This window comes from Drosophila willistoni, unplaced genomic scaffold (genome assembly GCF_018902025.1).
Source record: "Drosophila willistoni isolate 14030-0811.24 unplaced genomic scaffold, UCI_dwil_1.1 Seg193, whole genome shotgun sequence".
Classification (NCBI taxonomy): domain Eukaryota; kingdom Metazoa; phylum Arthropoda; class Insecta; order Diptera; family Drosophilidae; genus Drosophila; species Drosophila willistoni.
The window spans coordinates 69,580-83,568 of NW_025814158.1; the positions used below are offsets into that span (position 1 = coordinate 69,580).

The following is a 13,989-nucleotide window of genomic DNA, read 5'->3' on the forward strand; positions in this document are numbered from 1 at the left end:
GTGATCCAAAACTATTACCAACCCAATATGCCCTCGCTTACTGCGTGGATATGGACCGACCAGGTCTATGTATAACCTTTGAAAAGGACGCATTGAAACTGCTGGCTTTCCCAACGGCGGTTTTAAAATGTAATTCGGGGCTTTGGTAGACTTGCAAATATCACAGTTACGCACATAATCTCTCACTTGTGACACCAATAAAAAATGCCTGGCCAATAAAAAAATCTCCTTATTAATTCTAGGGTCTTAGCCATTCCTCCATGTGCTGATATAACACTATTATGAGCACTGCCTATGACTTCAGTCGTCAAACCAGATGGAATCCACAGTTTCCATCTCGATTCTTGATTTTCTAAATTTCCATCATCATGTTCAGTTCGTATATAGACAAAACCATCTTCTACTCGTATATCTGGATACTTTCCCAGACTATCTAAAAACTTTTTTTTCAAATTCTGATATTCACTATCACCAAAACAGTTGGAATTTAAATCAACACCAGGATAAACTTCTTCTAGTGCACTTATTTCATCTGAAAACATTCTCGAAAGCGCATCAGGTACGACATTGTCCCGACCTCTTCTATGGCTTATCGTGAACTTGTAACTTTGCAATTTCATGGCCCATCTAGCCAACCGTCCCTTCAAATTAGGTTGCTTCATCAGCCACAAAAGGCTCGCATGATCCGTAATCAATTCAAACTCCTGCATCTCAATATAGCATCTAAACCTGTCGATTGCTTCTAATGCTGCTAAACATTCCCGCTCCGTTACACTGAAGTTTCGTTGAGCTGAACTCAGTTTCTTGGACATAAATAAAATTGGTTTTTCTTCTCCTTCATCTGACATTTGAACTAACGTAGCGCCTATGCCGACATCGCTCGCATCGTAATGCACATAGAACTTCCGTTCAAAGTTCGGGTTCTGCAAAACTGGAGCTGACGTCAACGCAGACTTAAGCTTTTCAAAGGATTTCTGAGCTTGCTCGTTCCAGACAAATTTCTTTTTCGACGACAGAAGCTCGGTGATTGAAAAACTAATATCTGAAAAGTTAGGTATAAATCGTCTATACCATCCGACTACTCCCATAAACGCTCTTACTTGTTTAACTGTCTTCGGAATTGGCCATGACTGAATCGCGTCTGTTTTTGATGTGTCAGTTGAAATTCCTCCATTGCCTACTATATATCCTAAAATTCAACTTTTGTGACACAAAATTTGCTCTTTGCCACATTTAAAGTCACATTCGCCATTGAAATTGCTCAGCTAGCTTGGCTAACACAATAAGATGTTCCTCAAAGCTTTCTGATACTAGACATAAATCGTCTAAGTATCCAAAAGTACATTATTTTAATTCAGGGGGTATTATTTCATCCATTAGTCTACACATTTTTTGCGCGGCATTACACAAACCAAATGGCATAACCACAAAATGATACAATGGACGACCGGGTACTGTAAATGCTGTGATTGCTTTTGATTCCTCACTCAAACCTATTTGCCAAAAAGCATCCTTCAAATCTATCTTGGAGATGATGTTAGCTTTTGGTAGTCTTGCGAAAATTCCATTTATGCTGGGCAGTGGGTATGCGTCTTTCTTTGTAACCTCGTTAATACGTCGTGCATCTAAGCATAAACGAACTTTTCCAGGTTTAATCACCAAACGCATGGGCGAACTCCAAGGACTATTTGACTTCTCAATAACTCCTAGCTCTAACATTCTATCGATCTCCTGAAACATAACTTTTTCAACAGCCGGTGAAACTGGGTAAAATCGCTGTTTAATCGGGGTGGCATTGCCTACCTCTATATGATGTTGCAGAAGCTTTGTTCTTCTGAGGCCTTGCCTTTCAAAGTCTGGAAATAGACTAATGATTCCGCCTAAACGTTTTTCTTCTTCTGCTGTCAGCGGAAACTTTTCCTCACCGTCTTTCTCTGTTAATCTAGGCACGTTGCTATTTGAAGTTTCAATCGAGGAAATTACACCCGGGGCCAATCTGAAAGCTTTCCAAAAATCTGTTCCTAATACTACCCTATGCTTAATCGAAGGGATTAACTGTTTGTGGCTGTCCATCAGCCGTTTTTACTGACGAATTAATTTTGCGAAATTTTGAATTGTGCGACCAGTCTATTTTAGCCAGGTCTGCTCCAATGCAACTAATATTTGCCCCTGTGTCTAATAAGCCTAATTCTAAAAATTGTAAAAATGAAATTGAAGCATAAAATCGGCCATCTACGGCTTCATTAATTACTGAACAAAATAACCTTCTTTTGGTATTTCGTACAGCTTTCCAAAAGTTACGCATACGCAAGGTTGAGCGCTTTGGTGCTCTCTTGACGCATGCGACATTACTATCATCAGAAAATATTCTTTCGCAAAATCTTGCATATTCTTTTAAACGTATGTGGTATGGTTTAATTGGATGTAACTTAATATTCTTTCTATTTGTTTGTAACTCTGAAATGTTTTCTTGCTTTTCTTGTTCAGTGTAATTACGATTTAATCTTTTGTGAGCAACATTTACTAAGGGTCCGTCCGCTTGTTGCCATACGGTGGTCCCTTCCGATAGTTTTCCGTCCGATTTGAACATTTTATACACTGCGGCTTGTATACTCCTTTGGTTCCGCAGCCGTAACAAAAGATAATCCGATCTTCTAGGCACATGTCCCAGCGATGTCCTTCTACGTCACAATTCCAACAAACCAAAGAATTCGCCACTCGCTGAACTGCATCTACCTCTTTCACCGACAATTCGTCTTCTGACTGTTCTGTGGCGTCTAGTACTGCAGCTACGGATTTGTAAACGGGTTTAGAAAAATTTACACTCTTGATCGGACGCTTAATTAGTGTCTCCCAATAGATTTTCTCTTCTTTGTACTAACTGTCGTAGATGTGACACCGAAACAACTGATATATATAACAATGCTTCACGCACTTCCGGTATCAGGTTACGCTGCAACTGCTGCACTAGTCTATCCTCTTCCAATGGAACCGAAAGCCTACTAACAATGGATATTACATCCCCATAAAAATTATCAAATGATTCTCCAATCTTTTGCTTCCTACTTCTTATTTCTTCAAAATTAAATCATCATCCTTGTTATCACGATATTGTCTTTTGTGTTTGTCACAAAAATCTGTCCATTCTACTTGCGTGATCTCTTTACGGTATCTCCAATACCAATCTCGGGCTTTTCCAGTTAGGAGAATATGTAGGTTCTTACAGACTACTTTACTCCATCTAAACTATCCATAGTTAATGCACGCACTCTGTACAAGAATTCTTGCACGGTACTGCCTTTTTGTGATCCCTCGAACTTTATACCCCAACTCTGGATAATCTGTGTAACCTTTTCGCTCCTAATACTTGATGTAGAAATCGGCGAATTTCTGGGTGAAGATTGTGCTCTAGCCTGCGTATTTAATTCTTGTATGCTGGCTGCTGCTTCATTCGTCTGCAAACTCTCAAACTTCTGATTTATAAGATTCTCTATTCTTTCAAACAATCTTTCGTAGTCGACCGCTGGTGCCGATGTACTAGCTGTGGCGTTGACTCTTGTCTGATGTCTCTCAAAATTTTCTAGTTGAGCGCGTTGTACTCTTCCCTGTCTTTTCGCTGTTCGTAGTGGTTCTACCTCTTCTGATGAATTCATCACCGTATTTTGCGGACTATTGTCATCAGGTATGGCTGACTGTTCTGGACCAGATAAAAGGTGTGCTTGCCTCTGCTGTCGCGTATTATGGACTTTAGGAACTGCTCCTCGTTTTTGACTGGCTGATAACTCAGTTCTAACTTGTACATCTCTAAGGTGGCATAAAGGCTTGCATACCGGACACTCTTGATTTGTCGAAACATAAGTAATTATACAATTTCTATGAAATGCGTGCATACACTTTGTCGTTGCCCTTTCGTGTACGTCTGAAATAACTTGTGAACAAATGCTACACACTTGTGATGAGGATGATCGTGGTACCTCCTCGTACTCTCTATCACTGTGTATTACTGACATTTTTAAATATTCGATAGCGTTATCAATTCAACCAAATGTTAATCAAATTCTTATTTTTTTTTTTTTCTTGAATAATAATTTTGAATAATTTTTCTTTTCGGGTTACTCTAAGTGAATTCAGGTGTAATAATTTACTTTATCACTAGGGACTACTCTTGATATCTGCGTTAGGGATGCTATTTTCTTAGCAACAGGAAATAGAAATATACATAAGTACACTCATATGTTGGGTAGTGTCTTTCTTTTTAAGCGGTTGGGTTAGGGTCACTTGACTCTAAATCCCATAGTTCCTATTCTCAAAAAAAAATTATCTTCCCTCTTTTATTTGAGTTGCACCTACATAAATGAATTTAAAAAGGGATTCGTTACCTGTCTTAATATAGTCGCTTGCTATGCCAGTTATGATCTGGGGTTGGCTGATTAAACCATTAATGTTCTCACCAATGTCCTGACCACTCACAATTAAGCTGCTACGGGCTATACTAAAAGGGATAACAAAACTAGACTGACTAGTCTATGTACTCTCTACAATAATACTAGCGGTTGCATTATCCTTAGATGATGTTTCAGCCATTTGTCACAATCATAATTCCAGGTAATACGTATTCTATTAAAGCAAGAGGTACAGAGTCTTAGGCTACTATCAAGCCTTCGTCTACTCAACACTTTTCAAACCAGAGTCTAGCTCTCGGTCACATGCCAAAAGTTAGTAGTTTCTGCTGTTTTGACAGTTATTGTTTGCCTTGGGTTCATGTTGACAGTTAGCTTTAAAATATTCGGAACAATTAGTAACCTAGTTGAATATCCAGACCAGATCTCTGGGCATCGCCGGAGACGGTAATTCCAATAATAGTTAACTTTACGATTTTAATTGTTGATAGTATAGAATAAAAGATTAGAATGCACAAAGAAATTAAAAGAAGAAAAGGGGTTAATCTACCAAATGAATTATCTACCTGAGAAAACCTTAGGGAGATAATTATCAAATTAGAATCGGGCCCCTCAGTTGGGCGCCAAAAATTACTGTAACGTACAAAGCCTTAACGTAGCCGATGGGCAGCAAAAATTATTGTATCTAATTAGAATGTGCCCAATGGTTGGGCGGCAAAAATTTCTGTAACTATATATCTATAACCACGACACCACAAAGGCTTACCAACCATTGCAGTCGGCAACTATACGTTATTGTGTGAGGCCTATCTTGGTGTTAACACGATTCATCTGCGGGACTCTTAATGCGGCTAGCAAGACAATCGGCTGGGGTGGTTCTTTGATGAATGTGTTTCACCCACTCACACGTCAGCAACTTTAAATAAAGTCCCTGTGCTGAAACTCGAAATAGAATAGAGAGCAAAGAATAGAAGAAAATAGTCCTAGTGTTGGCTGTATAGGTGTATCTACAGCCGCGCTCTCTACCCACCCTACCATGATTTTCCTTTCAGCGCTAGGGGAAAATCCCAGAACAAACATCCTTATTCACATTAGATTGCCCAAAAAGAAAGTTCAGAAAATTATCTCATTATAAAAATCATTATTATTCACTTAAATTAATGTATTCTCACAATCATTCATTTCTTAGAATCTAATGTTTCATGTAGTATTCTGAGAACAAAGTTAACTCACATTAAAAAAACCAAAACCATTCCATAGTAAATATATAAGAAAATTTACAACTTCATAAATGATATGAATTAATTTGTAATTACTAAAAAAAATATATAGCTCGAAACTTTAACGCATATCGATTTATATTCAAAGATAATTAAATGAATATAAAAAAAAAATATTCTAAATACTCGGCATAATTTCATGAACATTAACTTCTCTTTTCTTTTTTTTTTTTAAACCTCGACCCACTGTGCAAAAGCAAAACGCAACGCTTACATATGCAGCGTATAAAAATTAACCGTTAAATTTTTTTTTCAACTCTTCACATACAAAATGTTTCAATAAAACAATTATGCATATTTATTCACTCTTTTCCTTTGCCCTTTTCTCTTTTGATACTTTTCACTTTTAAGTTCATTTTCTTTTTTCTTTTCTTTACGCATGATTTTATTCGAAACACATTAGAAGTATATAAAAATATATAGAGGGGCAAACGGAGTGGAGATAAGCAACGACAATTGTTTTCGCTTTTGTCTTTGCATTGAATACTCTTGCTTAACGTCTCCGACTTCGCTTTATATTTTGGTAACAAAAAAATGTAGTAGAAAAAACTCACCTTGTAGCGTCCGACGAAGGCCTTCGAGGAATTGCTGTAGAGGCTATAGATTTAATTTAATTTTTTTTGTATTAATTATGTTCACATTTTTTGTTTCGTTACCAAGTAAAGCAATTGCTCATGCTTGTTTTTTTAAAAATTTTTTTTTTCTTTTATATTTTCACTTTCTTCTTCCTCTGTTATAGATTTTTTTTTTGGCCTTTCAATTTTGCATTAGATTTCATTTTTTTTTTATTTTTTTGTTTTTGCTCCTTTTTTTTTCATTTTTAGTGTATGTTACCTCGCGACTTAAAAAAAACAATTTTGGTTTTGCACAATGTGGCTCGAAATGTTGCTTTGCGTTTTCTTCTTTGTATACTTTTTTTTTTCACTTGCTTCACTTCTTTTGCATTTTTTTTTTTTTCTCTTATTACCAATTATTACTTGTACACCAACTTATTTTAGCTTTCGATTCTAGTATATTACCTAGGTTTAAGCAAAAGAAGAAGTTAAAAATTTTCGTTTTCACTATGGCTTTCTGGCTTAAACCCTTTTTTACTTGATTTTCACTTTTTAACTCGTTTACAATTTATTCTTTGGGCTGCGTGTTTTCGCTGTTTCCACTTTTCATCGCTTGCCGCGTGTTGTATCGAAATCTGACTGATCAGATGATCGCCAATATAATTGCTTCGTCTCTTTGGTGAATAACTTCTTCGCTGCTTGCACTATCCAACATAAATGTCTTGGACTTCTGGCTTTGGAAATCATTGACACCAAAATTTGGGCTTTACGTTTGTCTAACAAAAAAAATTATATACACATACATGATAAAATGTGAATGTCGTTAATGCGCTTTTTTTTCTTTTCTTTAGAGCTGTATAATTACCTTCTGCTTAATCAAAGCAATACATTTTAATTTCCTTTTTTCTTTTCCATCATGAACGAACATACCGAGACTTTGAAAATCTGCGTGCAAAATTTTATTTGCAAAAATTACCAAATTTTAATGATTCAAAGAAAAATTAGCACTTACTCAAAATGTATATCTTGAAATAGAGAACACCAACATCAATGGTTTCTTTTTTATTTCCGATTCAAGCCCATGAAGGATGGCTTGTATTTATTCGGATTTAAAATTTACTTGGGTTATTTTAACCACAAAAAAAATGAAATATTAATTTTTTTCTCACTTCCTGCAAAGGACTGTTCCGCTCGGTTGCCAATTTGAAAAGAATTTATCAAGATAGTTCGCCTATGCTCTATGCCTAGCTTTGATCTTCGTTTAGACCCGAAGTCAATTGTCAAAGTGACATTATCCGCTATTGGCATAATGGGAAAAAGAAATGTACCACTGTGGTGAACTTTCTTTCTGCAATCAAGCAGTGCATTCGCGGGTCTTTTAAATGCTGCCTTCCTTTCTTTTTTTACTTTTTTTTTTTTTTTTCTTTTGAGCTGCAAGTTTTACTCAAGGCACCTCCACATTCTTCGGATAGTTGTCCAATTGGCAACAATGCATTTTCAATTATGCTAGCTCCATGTAATAGAATTTTATGCATAGTGGGGGTCATAGGATGCCAATCATATAACTTTATATATAGATTTGCAGTTTCTAAGGCATATGCATCGTATTTGGCAGTATCAATTTTGAAGCCACTGGAAATGGCTTCTAAAATAACTTTAAATCTATATATAAGTTCATGGTTTATTCCTGTAATGACAGATGCCAAATAAATGTTTTCGAAAAACCGCCTACTAGTATGTGTTGCCAAAGTTGGCTTTGGGCATGTCTACCAATAGTCCAGTTTCTAATCGAAATCGTTCTTGTATTATTTTTTTTGTCTGTTCTTCTAATGTTTTTTCTTCAGTTGTCTTTCTCGCTCTATATTTTTTTATTGGCAATTTATATGCCAGGTGTAAAATGCTTTCAAAGAGTCTTATCCTGGCGTGTAATATGGAAATTCCAAATTCTAATGCTTCAGGACATACAACATTTTTGTTACTTAAATCATTGAAGTTCTTTGATGTGGCACCACATATGTAACACCGACTTGTTGAGGTTGTGTTAGTTGCCGCGTTACACACTTTTCTATCAACCATGGTCATCTTCATAATATGATTAAATTTAAAAGCAATCTGACCTATAGACACTTCGGTCGACGCAAGAGCTTTGCAAGCATTCTCCACAAATTTTATTTCATCCTTGGTTACATCAGTGGTTTCTTTCACGAACCTGTACCGAATCGGCTTACAAAAGCGTGGCGAAGAAGGATTTTGCCAAACAATCTTATTATGGTCTTTGAAGGTCCGTTTCCGCGCTAGTAGCTGTAATTTTCATAGCCATTTTAGGTGGATAGCATTCTTGTTTAGCTTTCAATAATAGATCATAACAGGGATAATGGCCTTTGTTTGTTGCTCTTATTATTTCGTATTGTCGCCTTGTCAGATCAGCCTCAACAAACATTTTGAGAGCTTCAAAGGAAAGGAGGAATGGTTTCATTACTCTTGGAGTATGACTTTCTATATTTGCCAGCCCGTGTTGGTGAGTTCGTTATGTCCTTAAGGATTTTAGATGCATTTCTTTTCCCATCATTTTGCAAAACCACTTGTGCAGCATGGACTATCACCTCAGGATTTACCAAACTTCGTATTACCTCAGTCTTTCTTCTCTCGCTTCGATCACTCGATTCAGAAAACTGTTTACAAGGACGTCCTTGACGATTTGACGAATCAATTGGTATTTCAAATGTCCCTTCTAACCACAAATAATTTTTTATCAAGAATACTTCCATAGTATTTCCTGCTCCAGACCATCTTTGTTTGACTTGTGATTTGAAATGTGAAAATTTATGTTTCAAAGATTTTTTGATAGTTTCAGAAACTTTGGAAGACTCGAGGAGGTAACTTTTCAAAAAATCTAGTTTTTCTTCCATGGTTCGTATATTTTGGCCTTGCATCAGGTCAAATAAATACCTTCTCGTCACTTCTCTCACACCAGAGGCACTAGATAAACCTACGCAATTAGAAGACGCACCTATACCAAAAATGAAATGTCGAAATAAAAATTATAAAAAAAATATTATACAAAACAAAAAATAATAAACAAACACAAATGACGAAAACGAATGCAAAAAACTAGCAGCAGCTACCATTTCATTTTTATTACCTTAAAACATTGACAAACACAGTTATACCACTCACAATGAGGGGAGCCGGAGGTAACACAACTAAAACATTATGTAAACATGAAAAAAGACATTCACAAAATACACAAAAAAGGTTAGGTTATTCAAAAATACACAAAAAATATTTAATTGGTCAATTTAATCTTCAAATAAGAATAAATTAAAGTAAATACCTTCAACTTCAAAATTCATTATAAATAATATTTTCCTGGAGTACTCTGTCACACGTTCTATCCCTTTGAAAAGCGTTTTTGTTGTGGCGAAAAGCAAGCAAAGCGTAGTCCGGCTTCAAACATGAACACGTGTTCATGTTTTCAATGGAATTTTGCGCAAGTCCGATTAGATTTAGTCCGATTAAGTTAGATTTCCAGAAAAATCCGGTTTGCCATCAAGGTTATTATACAATTTGTGTACAATTTGGCAAAATATTGTGTGATTGATATTTTGATTTTTAGGCTATGGCCACAACCACAGTGCACCGGGTCTCGAATTTTTTTTTTTTTATCGCCGCGCAAAAACTTCGAATAAGTATATTTCGTGAATAGGTGGCTATGTGTGGCCAACTATAACTTCATATAATTATTGAAACTATGTATAAATTATTAAATGAAGAAATATTACAGGGACGGAAAGGGAAAGTAGTTATAAGCTCCTTTGAAATTTATTTATTTTTAGAAAAATCTGTCTCAGAAAATTTGGTCTTTTATAACATTGCTAATGTATGCAAAACATTCTTAAAATTGGTGAGTACTACATAACACATAAAGGTACTTATCTGGACTATTGATATCCATCACAATTACTTTGATAGTAACTTTGCAAAAATAAATATTGACTTTGGAAAAATGTATCACTGAAAACACTGTGAATGATAATCGAAGTTTGACTACCTGTAATTCGGCGCGGGCGCTATTTTGAAAGGTGGGAATGATGAAATTAGTTTCTCTGAAGTATCTCCTAACAATGTGCATCAATAGTTTGGTCGTAAAATGATTTTTTTTGTTGACTTTTGGCCGCCTTATTTTTCAAAATCTACCTATATGCAGCGTGGCGTCGCTCAGCAATTTAACACATGTTTTGCGATTTCTTCTTTTTTTTTTATTACAACTCAACCCAAGGTACTCTAAAATATGTATGTAAGTATTTAGCCACATTTAAAATTCATACATTAACTTCTTTCAGCAAAGACGTCCAACTGGGACACTTCAGAATGGAAAAGCTGCCGGTAAGTAAAACTTACCTTGAGGTGTCTTAAATAAATGTATTTATTCCTTTATTTATTTTAGCAGATTTAGTTCCCCAACCACCACAAACGTCTGAATCAACTCCAAACTTGACACCACAAGAAAAAAATGTATGTAACTAAATTGTCCAATTACAAGACTTCAAATTCTTTAAATTGTTTTTTAATGGGTAAATGGGGTAAATGTTTCTTAATCTTGAAATAAATTTGTTGTACACAAAATAATCAAATATAATTATGTTTTGTAGAAAAGAATTTTGAAGTATTTGGTCCAATAGTCGAAAAAAATGGATTTACTCGCAACCTTAAGGCGGATAGGATTATATGTGGTTTTCTACGTAATCGACAATTGGTATTTCTTGTTCAATTTGGCGAAATCGAGGAAGTTGTGACCCAACCTGATATGAAAAAATATGCACCACAACTTCTAATCGATTTTTATATTGCAAATTTAGATGATGGTCCACTTGACAATTGCAAAAGTGAGTGCAATTTTTTCCTTTGTATATCATTTGGTTTAACTGCATATCTATATATGTATATAAAATTCTCGAGTGTGGTGTTTGTTACCAAACTACTCCGAAACGGCTCGACCGATTCTCACGAAATTTTTTATGCAGATCATGTAGGACTGAGAATCGGCCAACATCTATTTTTTATACCCAAATAATAACGAGCTCACGATTAAAACTGACTAACTGTGCTGGATATCTCAACTACCTGTGTTTTATAGGAGTGAAATTAGACACACGGCCTACTTGATAAGAGATGAAATTCAACAAAAATAATTTAAATCTTCCAATCGAAACAGGCCGTGAAAAACCATATACAACGTTGAGACTTTCTAGATTTCAGTAAGGTGATGTACACTGTCGAGTTCACACGGCTTCGCTTGGGGATTTCCGTATACAAAAATTAAATTTTCCATTTTTTTTTTCGGAACAAACAGTTGAAATTTTCTTTTAACTTCAGGACAATATTTTTCTTCTAAATTTGTCATGTCTATGTGGCGAAATATTCTAGGAAGGGTGCGGCCCCAAGCATTGACAGGATGCAAAGGTTTTCGGACTGTCTCGCAGAATGGCATCTAAGGATTTCGTGGATTCACCTAAGTGTTCCAAAGTGGATAATGGAGGCTGTCAAAACAAAACTCAGTGCAGCCCTAAAAGTATAGCCAAGCCCAAGAAAGAAAAGGAAGAACCATTCCAGTTTCATCACCTTCTGAAGCAACCAGCAGAGTGTTGTGCCGATCCCTGCCCAGAGAGATTCCCCACCTTTGACGAGTGCCTGTACAAGGAGTCGGATAAAGCTGCCCGCAAGTATCAGGTCACTTGGGTAGAGTGCCCATTCAAATTAAACCGAAAAAGATCTGCTGTTTTGAAAAAGGCAAGCGGCCACCGATTCCACGACGCAAACGTAAGGAGCCGAAAGCCAAGTGTGAGGAGGAAGTTCAGTGTCCAGAGGAAGGCGGTTGTCCGATATATGTTGGCCGATTCTCAGTCCTACACGATCTGCATAAAAAATTTCGTGAGAATCGGTCGAGCCGTTTCGGAGTAGTTTGGTAACAAACACCACACTCGAGAATTTCATATATTTATCGGCGGCGCATTTGTGGTTTAAAAAGAACCGTTTTAGCGGGGCGCCAGCGTTCTGTCGCTGTCGCCGAGTGTGGTTCGGTGGAAGGTGCGCACAAGAATTGTGCGTCTCGAGTTCAGTCGTTGTTACAACTCGAGTGCGACCGAACTCGCTGCGCTAATTATTGATCAAGAAAATAATACACGTTATACACCAATCAGTTTTCCAACTTGATTTATTACAACAATGGCACGAACACGCAGGGGGGCTAATTTGAGTCGTCAAACAAACAGATCTAGAGGCATAGAATGGCGCAGTTACGTGCATCACAATTACAAGAGGTACGAGATGAGCGAAACCAACAAAGACAATTGGAACGAAGAGAAGCGCGCAGATTCGTAGCCAACAGACGTAGAGGGATTGACCAACATCAACAAGTACTTCGAGCATTTACATCACATTCATTTCTTCGACTAGCATTTCAGTATGAGCCTGATGTTGAATATTACGCTGGAGTTTTATATTTTTCTGCCGTTCAAATTTCGTGTCTTCGCTTTTATCCAGGTGAATGGTTGCTGCCCTGGCTAAATTGAGATGTTATGACGTGTATCCCAACCTGAACAGCATAGTTTTCAATGATTTTTTTTGACATGTGTTTGGAAAACTTAATTATTTCTGTTTTTTAAATTTTTACTCTCTGTATGTTTTTATGATCATTATAATAAAATACTTTTATATTTCTATCTATATTATTATTGTTTTGTATTATTATATTATGTTCATCAAAGCATAAATTAGTTCAGCTAAAAGGTAACACGAAATTCTTTTACTGTTAGGCGTTACGAAGTTCGCCGGGTTTGCTACTATCTATATAATTTACAATAAAAGTGAATGTATGGAAGTAATTTTAACTCAGCTTCTTTCTTTAGTCCCTAAAATAATGAAATTTTTGAAAAAGCTTTTTTAAGTGATATAAACCAAATTGTGAGGGGTTTTACTTAGATTCATTCAACACTCTGTAAATAAGAGCTGTCAGCATATTTCTCTTTTTATTTATCAGTTGTGGCAGACAGAACCGCAATCCGTTGCCATTTTCAATAGAGGGAAATTGTGGCAGGTTGTTTACTATACAACAAAAAATAGAAAAACAAAGGAGTGCATATGTAGTAACTGCCACGAAATCGATACGATATCAACATGGTAGCTAATTGGAAGGTATACTGTCTCTCTCATCACCTACTTCAACTTGATTCCTTTATTCGATGGATGTGCTCTACTGGAGGATGTGCTCAAATACATATTGTAGTTATGGAAAGGGGCGGAGGGATTGCTCTGTGTGTGTGCCACAATGCGATACAATTTAGATTTAGATGCTTTGTCTGATTTATTTGTATTGAACGAGTGGGCGTGTTGCCGACGTCTAAGTCGTGATTGTCAACGTGTCTGAATCTGAGTCCTAATGCTGTCTGCCAAAAGGTGCTTCAAAATTCGATAATCTCTTTGGCAGCAGCAGCGTCTTTAAGTTGTCGTTGCTTTTAATAGGCATTAGTTTCCATCAAATAAACTCAAATTATATATACATATATGCAGTTATACCAAATGGTATACAAAGGAAACAATTGCACTCACTTTTGCAATTGTCAAGTGGACCATCATCTAAATTTCCAATATAAAAATTAATTAGAAGCTGTGGTGCATATTTTTTCATATCAGGTTGGGTCACAACTTCCTCGATTTCACCAAATTGAACAAGAAATACCAATTGTCGATTACATG

General features: G+C 36.2%; 1 long non-coding RNA gene across 2 annotated transcripts; it reads left to right on the forward strand.

Moving 5' to 3' along the window:
- The first annotated feature begins 10,492 nt into the window (after positions 1 to 10,492).
- Positions 10,493 to 10,771, forward strand: LOC124461070. 2 transcript variants are annotated; one of them, XR_006954912.1, is made up of 3 exons: positions 10,493 to 10,513; positions 10,578 to 10,620; positions 10,682 to 10,771. It is a non-coding gene; the product is annotated as an uncharacterized LOC124461070 (long non-coding RNA). The 2 variants fall into 2 exon arrangements; XR_006954913.1 differs by having other exon boundaries at positions 10,685 to 10,771.
- Positions 10,772 to 13,989: the final 3,218 nt, after the last annotated feature.